Below are 20,841 nucleotides of genomic sequence, written 5' to 3'. Positions count from 1 at the left end.
AGAAGTGGGAGTTTACCTAGGAACATGAAATGAATAGGAAGGCAGGGATCCAAAAGTATGATGAAAAGGTCTGTGAATCACCATAGCATGGTAATCGGTCATAAGCTTGACCAAGTAATGGTCGTTTGGTTTGCCAAGAAGGAAATACAAGAATTATTTTAGTGTCTGCCACTCTAGTTGTAACATAAACGTCTAAGCCGAATAGGGAGTAGCGTATTTATTCCCTTTTATTTTAAAACAGAGCAAAATGGGTTTTAGTTATGACTTATGTATATATGCAAAGAAACTCGTTAAGTTCATTGAACTTACCAAAGTTCAACATGTGTCTTGCAGGGTTTGCGGAATAAGGAACTCAATGAGGGACCAATCCAAACTAAATTAGATTAAAAATCATTATCAATATAGTGGCATGCACATAGGAAGTGGTACCATCAGAGGCTTCACCATGTAGTAAAAATATTGTAACAAAATAACCTCTCTAGAGTCAAGAAATCTTATGATAGCAACTTAAGTTTTAATTTAAGGTATTTGTTGTAAAAGTAATCATTAATGAGAAATGAATTTTGTTTGTTAAAATAGTAAGTTTAAATTTTGTTGTTAGGAAAAATCTGGTTTAGCCGTGGCACTCCATACCTGGATTCGACAATCAGGTCGAGTAGGGGTGTTACAAATTTAATGGTACCAGAGTACGACTTAGTATTTTGGACCTAATAATTGGAAAGTGTACCCCTTATGTGCATGGTGTTCGCTCTGACTAAATCATTCGAGCCATTTTTTATTAAATTGTTACACGTTGAGTGTGTAAATATGATTGCCTAAATTGGCGGACAGAAATGAGGGTAAAAGTAGGCAAATAGAGAAAAAGACATAAAGTAAGGATAAGTAGATGCATTGATTCAAAAGTACAAGTGCTGGGGAAAGGAAAATATTATTAAAGAAGAGATACAACAAAGATAAAATACCATTATCTGTTGATTGAGTTATTGCCTTAAAAATGTCATTGCCTTCTTTGGTTGAGTCCTCTAAAAGGATTTAGGAATGATTGCGAGTTTGAAACCAAACAAGGAAAACCCTTGTAGTAGATTGAATAAGGATCAAACAAGTGGGGTGAGGTGGAAGGTACACTTGGATGCTGGACTTGGTTTTTGTAGTACTATCCTCAAGGCTTAGAGACCCTCTATTTTGCAAGTTCACCTCTTCATCAATGTGTGGCTCCCACCAGCTCTTTTCTTTTGCATACCCATAGTGGTTTTGAATTTGGACCTCTGAGCTGGGAGAGCATAGGTAAACCTCTAACCTTGAGACAACTTTTTATGAATCTAGGGAGTTGTAAACAACACAGCCCTCTAGAATGGGTAACCCTTTTGAGTTTACCCCACCTAGCTTCACTTTCACTTTAAAGGGTAGGCAAGGATGTAACCACCCTTTAAATAGTTGGAAGGAACACTGGGACTGATGTGGTTGGGAGTTGAGCGATGTTGATATGGTATCCCATGGTGTTAAAGTAGGAGCTGTGATAAGTCGGGCCCTGGGGAGAAACGAAAAAGTTGAGGAAAGGAACTTCCCTAATTTTTAAGGCAGAAACCTGCCTTTTTCTAGGTTGGCCAAAGATGGAGACATATAATCTCTTGTAGTGGAGCATTCTCTCTAGAGGAAAATGAGGTAGTCATTAGAGTCGCCTAGATGACCTTTCTCTTAATCTACATCGAGAAAAAAGTAAGGTGGGGAAAACATATTTCCTGGGGTAACAGATAAACCACCATATTGTATTCTGTGGGTGTACCCCTATAAGTCAGGAATTTTCGCCTTGCCTATGCTTTCTATTGAGAATTTTACCAGTGGACAGGCAAGGAAGGTAGAAAATAGAGGACTTGTTTTCTAGATCTTAAAGTTGGAGAAGTAAGGGAGTTGCACTCTAAATAATTTCAATACATGTTTAAATCAACTATTTCCAAATCAAAATATAAAAATTGTTTATATATATAAATTTAAATATATTAAGCTTAGTCAAATTTTAAGTAAGTATAATTATAAATTCTACTTTAACCTTTTAAAACAAAACATAACATTTCTATCCAGTTAAACCATAAGAAAATAAGCTATTTTTGTATGGTTATTAATTATATATACATTACATCAAAGTATGACTTCCAAAACATTATCTAGCCTATACATGCCATAAGTTAAAATTTAAATATTTCAATACAGAGACAGTAGATAGAGTGATGATCTTTGCTGACGATCCCTGAGTCTGCAGCTTGGTTTTTATCTATAAAACAAATGGACGAAAACAAACAAAGTAAGCTTTTATAGCTTAGTAAGTCTATACCATATCTAAAATACATATAAAAGAATCATATAATTCCTTAAGTAAATTTATTGAGATCACAAATATCAAATATAATTATTATTCAAACATTGCTGTCTTAAGTCATTTTGTTGATATCTAAAAGAATGTATATTTAACTAATACATATAAACTAACATATGTATATACATTATATGCATATAACCAAGTTACAAACATAATCATTAACTGCATATACTGATTGCTAGTGTACTTATCGCTTGCACTTCATCGAATGCATTTATATATATAATTTTTCAAATACGTATGCAAAAAGCATATATTTATACTTATCAACTACATGTGCTGAATGAACATATATACTTATAATCCACATATGCCGAATGCATACATATATATATCCAACAATTTCATGACAACCAATATATGTACATACTCACTAATCACAAAGATCTGAACGTTTATATGCTCATCAAATACATTGAAACAAATGTTCATATATTTATCCATTACATATAACCAAAATCATATATATATACCCAATGCATATAATCACTTAAATTTAAACAGATTCACCGGCACTTAGCCTGCTAGGCTTATAACCTGATTCAGATTACCGGCATTTAGCCTGCTAGGCTTATAACCTGATTTAGTTCACCGAAACTTAGCATGCTAGGCTTATAGCCTGATTCAGATCACCGGCACTTGGCCTGCTAGGCTTATAACCTGATTCAGTTCACCGGCACTTAGCCTGCTAGGCTTATAGCCTGATTCAGATCACCAACACTTAGCCTACTAGGCGTTAAGCCTGAAAACCTCAATTTATATAAGTTGTAACTCATATCCGAACTATTTACGTATATGAAATCCATACATCATAATTCAACTCAAAAAAAAAATTATAACTTATATCTTTGAACCACCTTGGTATATAAAGTTCAATCACAAAATCCATCTCGATAACTCAATGATTGTAACACCCCGTACCCGAGACCGTTGCCGGAGTCGGACACGAGGGGTTCACAGACTAAATTCGCTTACTATCGCAGTCCATTTTAAATTTTTCCAGACAGCTGGCTAACTGTGTCGCTGTCACCTTAAAAATCATATCTTGAGTTTCACAACTCGAAAATCAGTTTCGTTATTTTTCCCTGAAACTAGACTCCTATTTCCATCTACATATTTTTTTATAGAATTTTTGTTGGGCCAATTAGTACAGTTTATTAGTTAAAGTCTCCCCTGTTACAGGGTGCGACTACACTGACCTTCATGCATTACAATTTGGATATCTCCCTGTACAGGGCTTCAATACTGATGCCGTTTGTTTCTATAGAAACTAGACTCAGAGAGGAATCTATACATATATGGAATGACTCCTAATTATCTCTGGTTAATTTATAATGAATTTCCAAAGTCGGAACAGGGAATCCAGAAACCGTTCTGGCCCTGTCTCACGAAAACCTAATTATCTCTTAACATACCACTCACATGACCGTTTCGTTTCTTCCATATGAAAGTGGATTCATCAAGGTTCATTTAAATAATTCTTTCACTATTTAATTCTATTCCTACTATTTTTAGTGATTTTCCAAATCTACATCACTGCTGCTGTCAGCATCTGCCTTTAAGGTAGACTTTACCTATTTCATAGTTTCCATGATTCAACTAGCCCTTTTAGCATAAATAGCACAAATTATGATAGTGATTAACCATTCCCATGGCCAATCCTTGTTAAGCATATCCACACCTCTCAATAACCATATCCATACCAAATGATTATAACATTATGCTCAAACATATATAAGCCATTTTCGCATGGCTATCCAAAATTATACAAATCCAAAGGGTCCATGACCCACTACAAAAAGGGTAGTCCTATACATGCCATTTTCAGAGTTCAACCAAAAGTGTACCAAAAGGGCTTTGATAGTGTGGGCGACTTCGACTTCAATAATCCCGAGTCCGATAGCTGACGAACCAAAATCTATAAAACAGAGATTCAAAGAACGGAGTAAGCATTTAATGCTTAGTAAGTTTTAAGCAAGACAAAGTGTTCTCAATCACTATTATTGGTCATTCATTTCAACTGTTCGATGAAGTTAATCTAGAGCTTCATCTCGATCTATAATATCATTAAACGCAACACTTGGCTGCCACATATATACTTTCGAATAATAATGACCTAGATGGTCAAATATTTCCAAAGCACATTCTCACATTTGGAGTTATAATATTAATCACATTTACCTACCTCTTTGATACTGATAATTCACCTCGAAATCACTCCACCGATGAGTAAGTAATACGTACCTGAACATCTTGAATACATAATACTTATTTGATGGTAACTTAATGCAGATACTCAATATCAAAGTCTTACTTGAATCCTAGCATTTAGCCGTCGGGTCTTTAAAGCTCGGATATAGTACGAGCACGAAGCCTACGGACATTAATCAGGATAATACTCTCGCATAAAGCCAGCGGGGACACAATTGCCCTTCGGGACTTATCACATTTATACACTTTCACATCCATCACGTTGGCCACTCGGCCCTGTCACATATATACACTTTCACATTCATCACATCGGCCATTAGGCCTCATCACATATATACACTTTCACATTCATCACATCGGCTATTAGGCCTTATCACATATATACACTTTCACATTCATCACATCGGCCATTAGGCCTTATCACATATATATACACTTTCACATTCATCACATCGGCCATTAGGCCTTATCACATATATATACACTTTCACATTCATCACATCGGCCATTCGGCCTTATCACATATATATACACTTTCACATTCATCACATTGGCCATTCGGCCTTATCACATATATACACTTTCACATTCATCACATCGGCTATTAGGCCTTATCACATATATACACTTTTACATTCATCACAACGGCCATTAGGCCTTATCACATATATATACACTTTCACATTCATCACATCGGCCATTAGGCCTTATCACATATATATACACTTTCACATTCATCACATCGGCCATTCGGCCTTATCACATATATACACTTTCACATTCATCACATCGGCCATTAGGCCTTATCACATATATATACATTCACATCACAATTATCCAAATATACTTCACATATCACATATACTATCATGTATACACTTTGTCTTGGCCGAATCTACATTAATCATTTCCCAATGAATAATTCAATTTCACGCCATACTATCATTTCATATTCGAATACTCATAAACTTACAATTTCACAAATTTTAATATCAAAGATCCATCTAACACTCATGTATCGTTTTACAATATCACGATTTAGAATTCACGTATGGGTTTAATCAATAGCTTATGAGTAACTAAAACAAGTTTTATCCATGTTTACAACAAAATCACATATTCACTACGAGCTGTTTTCCTGAGCAGTAGTCACTAAATTATTTATAACTGGAGCTACAAAACTCCAAATCACTTGCCGTTAATTTTCCCTGAATATACACTCGTATATCTTCCATCCATATAATTTTCAGAATTTTAAGTTGGGCCAATCAATACCAGATTTTTCTTAAAGTTTCCCCTGTTTCACTGTTTGACTAATCTGACCACTCTTCACTACGAATCAAATTTATCATTTTACAGAATTCAAAATGTGTTGTATTTGATTTAATTTGAAACTAGACTCATTAAGGAGTCTAAGCATATAAATTTTATCTTATAACCATTTTTGTACAATTTATAATGATTTTCTAAAAACAGAACAGAGGATTACAGTGTCATTCTGCGCTGTCTCACACAACTTTAAGTATCTCATTATCGGAAATTCCTTTGCTTACACGGTTTCTTTTATAAGAAACTAGACTCATTAAGATTTAATTTCATGTCTCATTCAGCCTCTAATTCAAATCCATAAATTTATGGTGATTTTCTAAAGTCACGTTACTGCTGCTGTCCTAAGCAGACTATTTCAAATTACCCTTAAATTCCCAAGCTCAAACACTTAAGAACTTACCATTTGAGCTTAGAACATATCATGGCCACATCATATCTTATTAAATCAACTCATCATGTCCTATTATAATTGAATTTACTCAACGTTTAATCACTTAAAACTTACCTCGGATGTGGTCGAATGATTTCGGCGGCTATTCGATCACTTTTTTCCTTCCCTTTATCGGATTTAGTTCCCCTTTGCTCTTGAGCTTAATTTAACAAATAAATTGATTTAATCATTTGAACATCGAAAAGAGAAAATCAAGGTACTTAACCCATATATATATACATTAGACATTAAAGTCACATACATATGAAATCATGAATCAACTCAACATATTAACCCACACTCTCTTTTAGCCGATTGTCTAAGCCAAGATTAAGCCACCAATATGCTTACTTATGGCCGAACATACACATCAACTTATGTACTCATTCATGTGGCCGAACATACATGTCTATGTTGAGGCCGATTGCAACACTTAATACATTCTACAAGTATGGTCACTTGTATTGACTAAACACCATTTTGTTTCAAGTTCAAAACTTGGCCAATACACATATATACACTAGTAAAGCATCCTCTCCCTTTCCATCAATTCAACACATGCATTACTCATTAATATACAAAATTATATTCGGCCTTAGCACACAACTTGCTAGCCGATTCTTCTCCATCTAGCAACTAATGCACATATGTGCTCATTTGTTAGACTCTACTTCATCTAACAACAACCATATTTTCCCTTCTACTTCCTACCATGGCCGGATGCTCAAGATACCTCAATATCGAAACTTTTAGCTTGGATTGCTTAAAGAACTTGGTGATGAGTTCAAATTTACCAAACACCTCAAGCCTCATAACACATCTATATAGCTAACATGTTAATAGCCTCAAGGCTTCAACTAAAACTTTTGAAGCCTCTTAGTCGAATACTAACTCTCTAATAATCCCAAATCCATCCATGAGATAGTTAGAATTTAGACTAATCATCCAAGGGATGTATGAACTTTCAAAGCAACACTAAACATACCTTAATCTAGTGAGCCTTCATAGCCGATTTTTCTCCAAGCTCATTCCCTTCCTTTCTTTCTTCTATTCAGCCAAAGATGTTCAAGGATGAACACTTTTTTTCTTTGTTTCCTTTCTTCCATTCACGGCAAAGGGGGGGGGCATGGATGAGACCATTTTTTTTCATCACTCCACCTTTTTGCATTACTTTAATCCTAGCCCCTTTTTTTTATTCTTTCTAACATAACTCACTAACACAACATGTTTACAACATGTTTCCACCCATAGCATGGCCGGCCACTATGCTTTAATTTTGGGTAATTTGACATGCAAACCCATCATTTCACAACATGCATTATTAGGCCACTTTACATTTGCCTAGCACATTTCCAAATTTTCTCACATAAGTCCTATTTGATAAAATTCACTTACTATTAACAAAATTCAAACATGAAATTTTCACACATGCATATGTACATATAATGAGCATCAACTATGACGGTTAATTATCTTTATGACTCGGTTTAGTGGTCCCGAAACCACTTTCCGACTAGGGTCACTTTAGGGGTGTCACAATGATCCAACTGAATACTTATATATAGAACTTTATACTTTATATCCTACTACTGGTATTATACTATTTTCTTATAACATACCTTAATTAATGTACATTTAACCTGTGAATTACTTAAATGTATATGTTTCATGGCATCAAATTTAATCCAAAGAAAACATATCCTATATTCAAAGATATTAAAATAATCTAAGCTAATAATTTCAGTCCTTTGATTCAATATAAAACTTATACATGTATAACCATACACATTCGAACCTCACATATACATATATAAATTCATATCTAATTTCAATACAAGAATTTATACATGTATATTTATATATATATTCGAGTCTACCATATACATATATAATTACATACTTATAATCAAAACATGAACTTATACATGTATACTCATACATATTCGAATATAATATATACATCCCTAATTTCATACTCAACTCCATATAAGGAATCATACATGTATATACATGCTTATTCGATCCTTAATTTATTCAAACCTTTTATAAACTTATATAAGATTCATACTTCAATTAAGTTCAAGAATTTATATATATTACACATATATATATTCGTACATTATATATACACAAATATAACATCCAAACTTTTAATTAAATCCAAAAATTTATACTTTTATATATATACCTATTCGATCATCTTATATATATAAGATTCACACATCAACTAAAATCAAATTTTATACTCTTAGTTATAGCTCATTAATTATAAAATAGATATACATATATATATTGATTTGATAACATGAATTTGCTAATAGACTTACCTCAGACAGTGTAAAATTGAAACCAGACGATTTATCGACGACTTTATCTTTTCCCCGATCCAACTCCAATTTCTTTGGTTCTTGATCTTATTTTAAACTTCCTAATGGCCGAACCGTAGCTTGGATGTTTCTTTGCTTTTCTTTTCTCACTTTTGGTTTTGAGGAAGATGATAACATAAGAATTTTTGTTTAGTTTAATTATCATATATTATAATATATGTGTATTTACTTAATTAACCTTACTTATCTAATATATAATATTAAAACACTAAGGTTAGTCTTGTCTTCAACTGTCCACTATCTATATAGTGGTTAAATTTCACTTTTAAACCTCCCATTTAAAAAGACATAAACTAATAGATGCTTTTAAATTAAATCCCTAAGTTTTCATTTTACGCGATTAATCCCCTTTTTATCAAATTGAGCACTCAAACGATTAAATTTTTATACAAAATTTTCACACAGAGTAATTCACATACTGTAATTCACATACTACAAATTTTCCCCTTTCTCTTCTAAATCGATGTTGTCCCTAAACTATAACAACAACAAGATGAATTACCCCCCAAACAGCTATTGTACCACCACAAATTTTCTTCAATGCTACAGTAGAGGAGAAGTATAAGAACACTATGTCCAAGAGACCATTTCCCAACAAGTTACCTACCCCTAAGTTCACTTAGACCACAAGCAAGTATTAGATCATCAATCAACCTGTTCAAAAACACAAATATATCAAAACACAATATTAACTCATCAGTCTTAAGTGTCTAACCAACATGCCACAATTGACACCTCAATTTAAACATTTACAATCAACATTCATCACCATTCATACCATTAATCTCATACCATAAACATTTTCACGTAATCACCATTTCAAATATCAAAATATAGTATTTTTAAGCACTTACCAAAAACTTACCTTATGAACCAAATAACATAACTTAACCAATTCAAAATCTACTTCATCCCAAGTGTTGCATATAAGCTCAAACATACAACATTCATTGCACATACATGCCTTACCTATCCATTCCTTAATATATTAAAATGTAACCTATGGAGCAAGATCAAAGCATTACATATATATAAACATTCATAACTATAAGGCTACCAACTTAACCAAAATATCACTTTAGCAAACAGGTACAATTGCAAACCACAACTTGCATATATACATATATAACCAAGACACCTATTTACATGCCATTTATAACCTATTCCAAAATGGTTAAAAATCTACTAAAATGTTGATCGGATAGTGTAAGCTCTGACTTGACTTCCAACCGACTGCAAAACTTTTAATGACCTAAAAGAAATCAAGCAAGGCAAGCATAAGCAACACAGTTCTTATTAAGTTCATACGAAATTTAAACATAACTTACCGATCTTAGTATAACGAAAGCATTGATTACATATATTTATACAATTTGGAAACATGACATTCTTTGTCCTATGCACATCACAATCTAACAAGGTTAGCTTATTCGCATCTAAACATAAATCATCATCCATATTGATATACCAAATACAACACAATCACTCATAATTCATATCTATTCTTTTGTCATTAAATTTGATGTCATTTCCATCTCATAAGTCCTATTTCTACCAGATGACCTATAGCGAAATAACATTGGACATGTGATATCACAATTCTCACACAAGTTTTGAATGTAAGGCTCACATGATTTGTAAATGTAATGCTCACATGAGTTGTGAAAATGGGTTTGCTCACACGAGCTGTGGGTCGAGATGATAATGTTACATAATGCTGCTCACACAAGCTATGGAGAACTTGCAACAAATGTAGGACCTTTGTGATTGGCTGTTTAATGTCACAGCAATAATGTACAAGCGTACACTGTCGGTGCAAGTATAGTAGACAGATGTGAGTCTGTCGGATATCGATCCCACAGAGATGAGTGTCTTTTGCCTATCAATGTCGGTGCAATAACTAGATATAAATGAGATAAATTGTGAGGATAGTTGTCGATGTAATAACTTTAAAAACAATAAAATAAAATATGATGATGATAAACTAGTATCCCCAACATGAATCTTCAGCATAATACTAAGTGCTCACAAGATATAAAAGTATAGGTGATTGTCGATGCAATAAAATTCAATGTATATCTTACCTAGCGTTACTCCTCTATTTAATCTGAGACTTAAGCATACATATTAACCTCACCTTCCGATGAAGGCAATATGGCACTATGAAAAAAAAGTGGACTAAATTCCTTTAATCCTCACTCAACTTTTGTTGAAATGCTTGTTAGCTCAAACTGTCACTGCACTTTCTAGTGTCAATGACTGCAATAACACTTTCGTGTTAAAAAAACATTCTAACCCTAAGATTAAACAATAAAAGCAAGATTAAATAAGATAACATTTCACTAAGAATTCATCAGTACTTCCATACAATTAGAAATCAAAGAGTAATCACCAGGATTTAGAAAGAAATAAGAAAGAATCAAATGGAGAATAATATCCCTAGACAACTCGACTGAATCTCTCTATTCCCTCTTGTCGCCCACTTAGGTCTCCTCATCAGGAGCTAGTCTGCATCTAGTTTTCATGTTGGCTCACCCGTGAGAGGCTTAAGCTGCCATGGCCACAAGCTCCAAGGTTAGATAGTGAAGAGGATGATGGAGAGAAAAGCTTTAAAAGACCCATTTTTCTTCTCATGTCTACCTTTTATGTCCTCTTCCGCAGTATAGGTGTCCTTTCCCTAAAATTATTCTATCCTTGTTCGTATAGGTTGGTTATACCATATTGGACAACTCACACAATTTTGGCTCTTATCTGGACAGTTTTCAGGTGAGGCGACAGGTCTGGATGCAAACTAGAATTAACCCATGTAGCGACATTACGGACATCTGTCAGGTGCGGTGACAAGTCTAGACGCAGTCTGGAATTAACTCATGCAGCGGCAGTAATGCAATAAGATAGCAACATTAAGGGTAAAATAGGCTAAGATTCATTGAGTTATAAAATGTAATTTACTAAACTGAAAATGCTAAAATGTATGGTAAGAATAACTAAATCGGAACAATTTAACCAAAAGTAGGGGGAAAACCTATGTTCTTTCTGTAACAACCCAAAATTTACCCTAGTCGGGAAGTGGTTTCGGGACCGCTAAACCGAGTCACCGAAAGGTTTGAATGTGATGATTATTGTCTAGAATATGTAATCATGATTGTGTGAAAATTTCAAGCTTCGATTTAGTCGATTGCATGTGAATTTAGTCAATAGGACATATATGAGAAAATTTTAAAATGTGATAGGTCAATGCATGAGGACCTATTAGTGCATGGGGAAGAAAAAGGGGACTTGCATGTCAAATTCCCCCTCCCTAATATGTAGTGGCCGGCCATGCTATGGGTGGAAACATGTTGGGAACATGTTGGCCTAGTGAGGTATGTAGGATAAAATATAATAAGAAGTATGGGGAATAAAGAAATGGAAAAAGGAAAGGATGTGTGGTAATTGTTTCTTTCCTCCCCTTTTTCCGTGAAAAGTAAGAAGGAAAAACAAAAAAAAAAGTGTCCATCTTTCTTCATTTTCCCCTTGGCCGAATGTTCTAAAGAAGAAAGAAAAAAATTTGTTCATCTTTTATCATCCTTGGCCGAAAATGCTAAGAAGAAGGGGGAAGGGGAAGTAAGACATTCGGCCACTCCTGCTAGTCTTGAATAAGGTATGTAATGCATGGTAGCTTTTAGAAATTGTTGAATGTATTAAGCTAGTTACTAAGTCCCTTACTTAGCCCATGTTCAAATCTTGAATATTGTTGGTAACATGAGCAATCGGTCATCTTAAGTCACTATTAAGGTAAGGAAGTATGTACTAGCTTTTGAAATTTTAGTTGATATTGAGTGAGTTATCAAGTGATTTTTGCAAACCATGTTGAAATTTCGATTTTGGGGGTGAGTATGGTTTTCGGCTATAAAAGATTAACAAGGGTGATGATTGTGTTTCATGCTAAACTTAGATGAATAATGGTAGTTGCTCACATCTTGATATCTATGAGTTCCTTTCTTGGTTCTACCATAGACCCCAAAGTATATGTTTATTGGGTGTTGTTGGAGGTTTATGATAGAAGCTAATGAGTGAGAGTTTGATAGGTACCATGAGGTTAAACTTCATGAGATTGTAAGCTTGTAAGTTGGATGATGAAATTCATGCTTTGTGAAGGTAAAAGGAGTAGAAGGAGCATTCGGCCATGAAAAAAAAAAGAGAGCAAAGGGGGAAATTTATGATGAATTAAGTGTTAAATGGAATGAAAATGATATTATATGGGGGTATGTATATTCGGCCATATGAGTAAATATATAGATGATGTTAAATTTGATTATGTATAATGGGCATTAAGATGTGGAACATAAGAAATGTAGTATATGTGGATCTACATGATGTTATAGTTGACATTGTGCATATACACATGCATTCGGCCATCTAATTGAGTATGAAGGTGGTGTTAAATCTAATTGTGATGCCCATTCCGAAGTATATATATATACATATATATATACATAAGTATGCCATTCGTGATGTTACCTTTAATTATGTGTGTAATCGACTAAATGGGTAATTAGTGTGGATGGTTGCCGAATACACAAACATACATATGCATGTGTAATTGAATTATGAATGTTTAACAAGATGGTTAAACTAGTGAATTATTGATTAAGCTCAAGGAGCTAAAGGAGGAGAATCAAGCAAAGGCAAAGAAAAGATCACTGAGTAGCCGAGTTGGAACCGTCTTACCCAACACAAGGTAAGTCATTAAGCATGTAGTTGGTATTATTTCAATGGTCATAATGTTTATGTATTGATGCTGAATGGAATGAATAAATATACATATATATATATATGCATGTACGTATGTGATGACGAAATTGTTGAATGAAAGAAAAGAGGTAAGATGTACTGAGTTGTTGATCTCGGCACTAAACGTGCGGGATAACCATTTATGACCATGAGATTGGCGCTAAGTGCGCGGGATTAAATTGTACAGCACTAAGTGTGCGATTTGACTATGTTGCACTAAGTGTGCGAAATGAATATGATGCACTAAGTGTGCGAATTGACCATGCGGCACTAAGTGTGCGAGTTTGACTATGTAGCACTAAGTGTGCGATTTGATTACGTAGCACTAAGTGTGCGAGTTGATTATATAGCACAGAGTGTGCGGGCTCAATATACATTCGTGAATCATTATGGACACTATGGGTGCGACACTATTGAGTCGATCGCGGACAGCGGATCGGGTAAGTGTCTTGAGTACATGGCTAATAGGTGCTATGCTTATACTTGGTGTTGAGCTCGGTAAGTTGAACCTATGTGACAAATATACTTGAAGTCACGTACATAAAATTTATCATAGGATGGGTGAAAGGCCGTTTAGTCGTTTGATTGTAACGAAAATAAATTGATTTATGAAAATGCTTCAATGTCCTATTGATGAGTATATGGAATGTGAATGCATGAATTGATATGAAATTGAATCGATAGGTTGGAGGAACTATGGTATGGTTCGGAATGGATGGAGTAATTAGCCTCGTTCCATTTTGTTTTCTCTTGTGATAATGTTATTGATGGATGGTAGTGCATTGCTTATGACTTACTGAGTTATAAACTCACTCGGTGTTTCCTTGTCACCCATTATAGGTTGCTTGGACTCATCTATTTTTTTTGCGGGGTCAGGCCGTCATCGAAGTCATCACATCGGATAGCAAGTTTTGGTACTTTCTTCTTAGTTGGCTTAGAAGAACATTTTGGCATGTATAAGCTATTACGTTGTGTTTGAACTTTGGCATGTAAACTTTAAGCCATGCGAAAATGGCACGAATGTTCGATTGAGTTGGTTCAAGGGTAGGCATGAAATGGACCTAGTTACTTTCGTAACAGATGCTGGCAACAGCAGTGTCATGAGATTGAAAAATCACTAAAAATAGTAGGAGTGGAGTTAATTGATGAATAAATTATGTAATCGAAGCCCGATGAGTCTGTTTTCATGAGGAAGTGACGAAAAGATCATATGGGCAGTATATTAAGAGATAATCAGATTTTTGTGGGACAGGGCCAGAACGGTTTCTGGATTCCCTGCTCCGACTTTGGAAATTCATAATAAATTAACCAGAGATAATTAGGGGTCGTACCATATATGTACAGATTCCTCTCTGAGTCTAGTTTTCATAGAAACAAACGGCATCAGTATTGAAGCCCCGTGCAGGGAGATATCCAATTCGTAATGGGCAAAGGTCAGTGTAGTCGACCCCTGCAACATGGGAGACTTCGACTAATAAACTGTACCAATTGGCCCGACCAAAAATTCTAGAAAGAAATACATAGATGGGCACATGAGTCTAGTTTCTGGGAAAAATCACGAAACTGATTTTCGAGTTACGAAACTCAAGATATGATTTTTAAAACGACTGGTACACAGATTGGGCAGTGTCTGGAAAATAAATTTTATAAGGGGTTAAAGCCAGTTAATACCTCGTGTTTGACTCCGGTGTCGGTTTCGGGTTCGGGGTGTTACACTTTCTACTACTATCACACCCCCAAACTTGAGTTTTTACTTGTCCTTAAGTAAAACAGAAACTAGCAAGGCTACAAAAAATTTTACTAAGGAAAATGATCATTCTAGAAACTTGAATCCTCTAAATTCCCAGTGGGTGAATCATATTCAGATGAAAGAATATTGCATCGGCAATTAGGAAGCATGACTGAATAAGGTTGCAACGTCATCAATGCTAGCATCATGCTTCAAACCATAAGTTCTATCTACTATTACTGCATTTATTGTATAATACTAAGTATATATATTTTTTTCAAAATAAGGGATATCATTGCATTACTATACCCTTGTTCCTGATAAGTAACGATGGGGTGCAACAAACCCCCAGGGAGCACGTAATTACACCGACACACACTAATGTAGCGACAGCCTTTGGCTAGATTGATTTTTCTAACGCTTGTATTGGAGTGTTCCCTTTTTAACATTCCATACGACACCCACTTTGGAGTGTCTCTACTTTATAACTATGTTTACATGTATAAATAACTGTACAAAGTAGATTCATTCAAGATTTAAAGAATTATAGCAGTTATCTATTACCAATGCAACCTAATCCATTCATCAAAGAGTTGAATCTACAATCTTCTGTAAAATTTATCCAACTCATTCGTTGATAATTCATATGATTCAAGAATTAGACATCCAATGTAACAAAAAATTTTAAACAATTTTCATTAATTAAACCTTGCATGCTTCAAAAAATATTTTTGAAATGTGGGTGAATTTCCAAGCCCCATGTGCATTCCCCCAAACTTAAAGTTTGCATTGTCCCCAATGCACTAACATGAAAATGTAATGACAATGAAAATGCAATGACAATGTGTACTTATCAAAATAAAACCTACAGCTACATGCAATGCATGAATACTATAACTAAAGCTTAAAACAAACTAACACAATTATCCTCAGTTGTCGATATGGCTACATGATGTTTCTTTCTCCTCCTTCTTTAAGTTTTTATCCTTGGAGCGCTTCATTTTCTTTTTTTTAGGCTTTGCACGGTCTTCGGATCGCTTCTTAGTTTCTGGCTCAGCCTCGGCATCATTGATTGTTGTTTGTGTAGGAGAGGCCACTTGGAGTGGTCTATTATAGACCACTGTTGTCCATGAATTGTATTGCTCCTCACTGGTGACCTCAGCAACTTCTGCCGGTTTCGCTCCAGTTCACTCCAAATTATTAGTATTTGTACCCACAAATTCAAGTGTAGTGACAACCTTCTCAACAAAATCTTCTTCTTCTTTTTCTTTCTCATTTTTAAGAACTTCTTTTTCTTCAACAACAACTTCTTCTTCTACGAAATCAACTTCCTTCTCAACAACAGTGTCCTCTTGGTCAACAAAAATGCCATCCTCAAACAAGCTATCAATCTTTTGTAGGCATTCTTCGATGTCCCTGGATTCCTCTTCTTTCTCAGTATTAGAGACCTGTACAATGGGTGGGGATGTCAATGATTTATCTCGGTCAACTAAGTCATCATTCGAGGAAGAGAGGTCCTAATTATGAATGATTGGTGGAAACTTAAAAAATTTCAGTAGTGGGGATGGGCTCAGTTGGCTTAATATGGCTAAATAGAATTGTTCCAGGCTCTGGTATAAGCATAAAACAAATTCTGGGATCTATCCATATCTTCTACTGTAGCAACAAGCTTGATCTGCTTGTTGTTGATGGGATTTACCATTTTTTTGACATCCTTCAATTTGCTCCATAAGGATGTCTCTTCATTCAAGTTAGTTCTTTTGCTGTCAGCTTTGGCTTTGCCCTTTGTTGTCTTGCTGGTCTCCGCCTCCTTCAATATCATCGTGTCCTTGCCACGAGTCATTCTTTATATGGAGGCTTCATTGATTGAGTCCTTATTTTCCAAGATTTCCTCACTAGCACGGGGCACGATTTCTCTTTGCTGGCACAATAACATCACCAGTGATGGGAAAACTAAGATCCCTGTCTGCCTTGTGGTGCAGTCAGCTATTTCTTGGTGAAGTATTGCACCTACATCAATTTTTCAGCCCTTGACGATATAATGTATCAGACACATTCTGTCTAGGGTGACTGTGGTGCTGTAAGTGGATTGCTTTAGTTTGCAGTTGACAAAGTGAAACCAAATTTTAGCTTCCAACGTCAGGAAGCGACGGTGCATCGTATAGTTATTTTGATGGGAACCCATCCAAATTACTCCCTCGACACACAAGTCTCTCGCTAATAGGTCTTATTTTTCATCTATGATGTAATGCATGAACTCAAAGCGTTCATTGACATCGACCTTGGTGTTGAACAACTGGTTGATGTTTGCAGTGTCCCATGGTGTTAAACCTTCTTTGAACGAAAATAAACTAACTCGTGATCGTAAAGATTGGTGTAGAACTCACATACCAGTGAAGGGGAATAACTTCCAGGATGGTTGCAAAAAGTTTCCCTCTTTAACTTTGAGATGGTTTTGAAGACTTGTTTACTCGAATCTTATTGTGGCGAAAGAGAAATGCCTTGCTCGGGATAGAAGTTGTGCTTCAATATGTTGTCATGAAATCGTTCCTGCACCACTTTATTCAAAAAGACTACTGGCTCTTTTGTTTGCACTAGCTTGGGGATTTTGATTCACGGACTGTGGTAGCAGAGGACGTATGTTCTCTAGCAAATTTGGTGGCTTTCTTGATCGAGCCTCTTGTTTTGGCCACCTTTTGATGAGGGAGAACAGTTTAAAGGTAAAAAGATATGATTTTGAGAAGAGAAAAGAAATAAAAATGGTTGCTTGAATGCGTTACAGTCGGTACAGTGGGAGAAAATTTATAGTGGGCGAAAGATGAGGATGGAGAGGCGTTTTGTTTTTTGGAGAGATATAAGGCTAGCGAAAAGAGTTGTGTCCAATAGAAATTGTGCCTGCTTAGAAGGATCAAATGGCTGAGTGAGTTTTGGTCCAACGGTAGAATGTGAATTCCTCTGAATTCTGATGAGCTATAAATGGTAATACAAACTTATGGAATGCACTGGCAGTAAGATTTTAATGCGTCAACAATGGTACCTAATTATTCTGCAAAAAGAAAGGAAAAAAACTTTAACAAAACATAAATAAAATAAACTAAAATCAAGGAGTACAAATTAAAAACAAATTAAAACTTTTTAACCAATTTAATTGTCTTTGCCTGCTTTTGATAATTGTTTCCAAAATAGTATTTCAACCTCTGTCCATTTACTTTTAACTGGCGTGAATCACGTAAATCTCAAATTGTGACTGCACCATGAGGAAATACGACAACAACTTCAAAATGTCCAGACCAACGTGAACACAATTTACCTAGGTGCAATTTGAGTCGAGAATTGAATAACAAAACCTGTTGACCCGCGATAAATTGTGGCTGTAAAATAATCTTGTCATGCCATCATTTGGTCGTTTCCTTGTAAATTGCAGCATTTTCATAAGCACTTTTCCTAATCTCCTCTAGTTCAGTGATATCCAACAATCATTTCTTTCTAGCCACTTCATAGTCCATGTTCACTTGCTTAATTGCCCACATTGCTTTGTGTTCCAGTTCGACTAGCAAGTGACATGTTTTTTCAAAAACCAATTAATATGGAAACATCCCTAGTGGAGTTTTGTATGCTGTTCGCAATGCCCATAAAGTGTCATCCAATCATAAAGACTAATCTTTCCTCAAAGGGTTTACAACATTCTCATGAATGTTCTTAATTTGTCGATTTCATACTTCGGCTTGTCTATTGGTTTGCGGATGATAAGTAGTATCCGTTCTATGATTAACTCCATATCTCTTTAGTGAGGTTGCCACTTGGTTTCAATGAAAGTGTGTACCTTGATCACTAGTCAATGCCTTTGGTGTGCCAAATCGGGTGAGTATATGCTTGTGAAAAAATTTTAGCACTGCCTTTGCATCATCCTTTGGGATTGCAACAACTTCTGCCCACTTCGAGACGTAATCAACAACTACTAGTATATACAGATTTCCAAATGAACTCAGAAAAGATCCAATAAAATTCATACACCAAAAATTGTATAATTTAACCTCCGTAATTGGCTTTTGTAATATTTCATTGCATCGGGATATAGAACTGGTGCACTGACACCTATCACATTGATTCACAAAATTGTAGGCGTATTTGAATAATGTTGACTAGTAAAATCGTAATTGGAGAACTTTAGCAGCAATTCTCATACCACTGAAATGACCTTTATAAGTAGCATCATGACAATACTTCAGAATTAAAAGCATTTTTGCTTCCAGAACACAACGTCGAATAATGTTATCATTACATACCTTGAATAAATATGACTCGTTCCAATGATACTTTATTACGTCACAAAGAAATATTTCTTTTTTATGGCCTATGACACCAAATGAGAGTTTTCCACACACTAGATAATTAACAGAATCTGCATACCAAGGGGTTGCATCTACAGCAAATAACTTCTCATTTGGGAATGCGTCGATATTTTGAAGTATGTTTCTGTCTTTGTTGGCAACTTCCAATCGAGAGAGATGGTCTGCGACTTGATTATCTGAACCCTTATGGTCTTTTATCTTGATGTCAAATTCCTACAACAGTAATATCCAGCGTATCAGTCTTGGTTTGGCATCATTTTTTGCAAGGAGATATCTCAGTGCCGAATGATCAGTGAATACAGTAACCTTTGCATCAAAAAGATAGGAACAAAACTTGTTGAAAGCAAAAACTATAGCCAACAATTTTTTCTCTATGGTGGTATAATTGAGTTGAGCCTCTGTAAGAGTTTTGCTTGCATAATAGATGGCGTGAAATATTTTTTCCTGTTGTTGTCCTAGCACTGCACCCATAACAAAGTCGCTTACATCGCACATAACTTCAAAAGGTTGAGACCAATCGGGTGCAACAAAAATGGGTGCATTCACTAGCTTCTTTTTTAACTGAATAAAGGCATCCAGATATGCATCGTCAAAGAAGAATTTTTGATTCTGTTCCAACAATGAGCATAAGGGCTTTGCAATTTTCAAAGAATCTCTAATAAACCTTTCGTAAAACCCCGCTTGTCCCAGAAAACTACGAATACCTTTCACGTTTGTTGGTGGAGGTAATTTCTCAATGATTTCCACCTTAGCTTTGTCTACTTGAATGCCTTGACTAGAGGTGCGGCGCCTAACACAATGCCTTCAGTTGCCATGAAATGACATTTTTCCCAATTCAAGACAAGATTTGTGTCCTCACATCGCTTCAGTACTTTATCCAAATTGTCAACGCAATGATCAAAATTATTCCCATAGACTGAGCAATCATCCATAAAAACCTCTAAAGAGTCTTCGATCATATTTGAGAAGATTTCCATCATACACATTTGAAATTTGGCTGGTGTATTGCAAAGATCGAAAGGCATACGAAAAAAAGCAAAACTACCAAAGGGGCAGGTTAAGGTTGTTTTCACCTTATCCTCCGGTGCAATAGCAGTTTGATTGTACCTAGAATAGCCATATAAAAAGCAATAATAGGCCTTTCCAGCAAGCCGATCCAACATTTGGTCGATGAAAGGAAGTGAGAAGTGATCCTTCTTTGTTGCTGCATTCAATTTGCGATAATTCATACAAACTCGCCATCTAGTGGAAAT

This window comes from Gossypium hirsutum, chromosome D02 (assembly GCF_007990345.1).
Source record: "Gossypium hirsutum isolate 1008001.06 chromosome D02, Gossypium_hirsutum_v2.1, whole genome shotgun sequence".
Classification (NCBI taxonomy): Eukaryota; Viridiplantae; Streptophyta; class Magnoliopsida; order Malvales; family Malvaceae; genus Gossypium; species Gossypium hirsutum.
Note: the sequence above shows the minus strand (reverse complement) of the source record.